We start from the raw sequence: 3,305 nt of genomic DNA, 5'->3' as shown, positions 1-3,305 counted from the left end.
CTAAGGGCAGGGACGCCAGGCTGGATAATAAGGGTTAAGCCTTGGTCAGTTTGGTGTCTATCATTTAATCAAGGCTTGATAGTCTATCAGTTTGGTGTCTATCATTGAATCAAGGCTTAGGAGCTGTCTTCATAGACCTGTCAGCAGCCTATGATACTGTGAATTACCACCTCCTCCTGAGAAAAATGTATAATATTTATTTATTTATTTATTTATTTATTTATTTATTTATTTGCTATACTTGTATACCGCCGTTTCTCAGCCTAGCCGGCGACTCAACGCGGTTTACAACAACTTATAACAAACAACAGTATACAGTTTAAAAACATAAAAACACAACCCACAATACATATATCAATAAACAATCCAATTCATCTCTTGACTAAAATCGTGATCCAGTTTCGTCGTCCAAATTGCCAGTCCTTCAATCATTACACTTATTGCACTGGGTTAACCGAACGCCTGCTCGAACATCCAGGTTTTTAGTCTTTTCCGGAATACCATCAATGAGGGGGCTGATCTTACCTCCATGGGGAGGGCGTTCCATAGCCGCGGGGCCACCACAGAAAAGGCCCTGTCTCTCGTCCCCGCCAGCCGCACCTGTGAAGTAGGCGGGATAGAGAGCAGGCCCCCCCCCCCAGAAGATCTTAGGGTCCTGGTGGGCTGATAGGCCGAGATACGTTCGGATAGGTTCGGATAGGTAAATTGGGCCAGAACTGTTTAGGGCTTTAAAGGCCAACGCCAGCACTTTGAATTGAGCCCGGTAGCAGATCGGCAGCCAGTGGAGCTGGTACAGCAGAGGAGTTGTATGCTCCCTGCACTCCGCTCCTGTTAGTATCATGGCTGCCGAGTGTTGGACTAATTGGAGCTTCCGGGCCGTCTTCAAAGGCAACCCCACGTAGAGAGCATTGCAGTAGTCTAAACGGGATGTAACCAGAGCGTGGACTACCGTGGCCAAGTCAGACTTCCCAAGGTACGGGCGCAGTTGGCGCACGAGTTTTAACTGTGCGAATGCTCCCCTGGTCACCGCTGAAACCTGGGGTTCCAGGCTCAACTATGAGTCCAGGATCACACCCAAACTGCGAACCTGTGTCTTCAGGGGGAGTGCGACCCCATCCAACACAGGCTGTAACCCTATGCCCTGTTCGGCCTTACGACTGACCAGGAGTACCTCTGTCTTGTCTGGATTCAATTTCAATTTGTTCGCCCTCATCCAGACCGTCACAGCGGCCAAGCACCGGTTCAGGACCTCGACAGCCTCCTTAGTAGCAGGTGGAAAGGAGTGACAGAGTTGGACATCATCCGCGTACAGATGACATCGCACTCCGAAACTCCGGATGATCTCACCCAGCGGCTTCATGTAGATGTTAAACAACATGGGAGACAGTATTGAACCCTGAGGAACCCCACAAGACAAAGGTTGTGGGGTTGAACAGGAGTCTCCCAGTAACACCTTCTGAGACCGGCCCTCGAGGAATGAGCGGAGCCACTGTAAAACAGTCCCTCCAAGACCCATTCCCGCGAGGCGTCCCAGAAGGATACCGTGGTCGACGGTATCGAAGGCCGCTGAGAGGTCCAGCAGCACCAACAGGGACACACTCCCCCTGTCGAGCTCCCGGCGCAGATCATCCACTAAGGCAACCAAGGCTGTCTTGGTACCATGCCCCAGCCTAAAGCCAGACTGTGCCGGATCCAGAGGACTACCATATCACAAAGGACGACCACCTCACCCGCCTCATAGGAAACCTGCTACAAAACAGGAGCTTTTTCGTTGAGTTCCAGGGCCAGAGAAGCAGATGGCGGAAACAGAAGAACGGTCTGCCTCAGGGGAGTGTGCTTGCTCCATCCATGTTCAACATCTACACAAATGACCAGCCACTGCCAGAAGGGACAGAGAGCTTCATCTATGCTGATGATCGTGCCATTACTGCTCAAGCAGGGAGCTTTGAGATGGTAGAACAGAAGCTCTCCGAAGCTCTAGGTCAGTGGTTCTCAACCTGTGGGTCCCCAGGTGTTTTGGCCAACAACTCCCAGAAATCCTGGCCATGTTACCAGCTGTTAGGGTTTCTGGGAGTTGAAGGCCAAAACATCTGGGGACCCAAAGGTTGAGAACCCCTGCTCTAGGTGTCCTTGCTACCTATTACAGGGAAGACCAGCTGATCCCTAATCCATCTAAAACACAGTCATGTGCTTTTCACCTTAAGAACAGACAAGCATCCCGAGCTCTGACGATTGGAAGGAATCTCACTGAGCGTTGCTGCACACCCAAATACCTGGGAGTCACTCTGGACCGTGCTCTGACCTACAAGAAGCACTGCCTGAATATCAAGCAAAAGGTGGGTGCTAGAAACAATACCATACCAAAGCTGAATGGCACAACCTGGGGATCACAATCAGACACTGTGAAGACATCTGCTCCTTGCGCTATGCTACTCTGCTGCTGAGTATGCATGCACAGTGTGGAACACATCTCACCATGCTAAAACAGTGGATGTGGCTGTTAATGAGATATGCCGCATTATCACGAGGTGTCTGCACCCTACACCACTGGAGAAATTACACTGTCTAGCTAGTATTGCACCACCTGACATCCGCCGGGAAGTAGCAGCCAATAGCGAAAGGACCAAGGCAGTGACATCTCCAGCTCATCCCTTGTTTGGGTATCAGCCAGCACGTCAACGACTTAAATCAAGAAATACTTTTCTAGGATCTACAGACTTGGAACGAATACTCAATATGCCCAAATGTGAACACTGGTAAAGTTTTGGGGGAAATAGACCTTGACATTTGGGAGTCGTAGTTGCTGGGATTTATAGTTCACCTACAATCAAAGAGCATTCTGAACTCCACCAACGATGGAATCGAACCAATCTCGGCACACAGAACTCCCATGGCCAACAGAAAATACTGGAAGGCTCTGGTGGGCATTGACCTTGAGTTTTGGAGTTGTAGTTCACCTACATCCCGAGAGCACTGTGGATTAAAACAATGATGGCCAAATGTAAACACTGGTGGATTTTGGGGGGAAATAGACCTTGACATTTGGGAGTCGTAGTTGCTGGGATTTCTAGTTCACCTACAAAGAGCATTCTGAACTCCAACAACGATGGAATCGAACCAATCTCGGCACACAGAACTCCCATGGCCAACAGAAAATACTGGGTCTGGTGGGCATTGACCTTTAGTTTTGGAGTTGTAGTTCACCTACATCCAGAGAGCACTGTGGATTAAAACAATGATGGATCTAGACCAAACTTGGAACGAATACTCAATATGTCCAAATGTAGACACTGGTGGATTTTGGG

Source organism: Anolis sagrei, chromosome 12 (genome assembly GCF_037176765.1).
Source record: "Anolis sagrei isolate rAnoSag1 chromosome 12, rAnoSag1.mat, whole genome shotgun sequence".
NCBI lineage: Eukaryota > Metazoa > Chordata > Lepidosauria > Squamata > Dactyloidae > Anolis > Anolis sagrei.
This window is presented reverse-complemented; position numbering follows the sequence as displayed.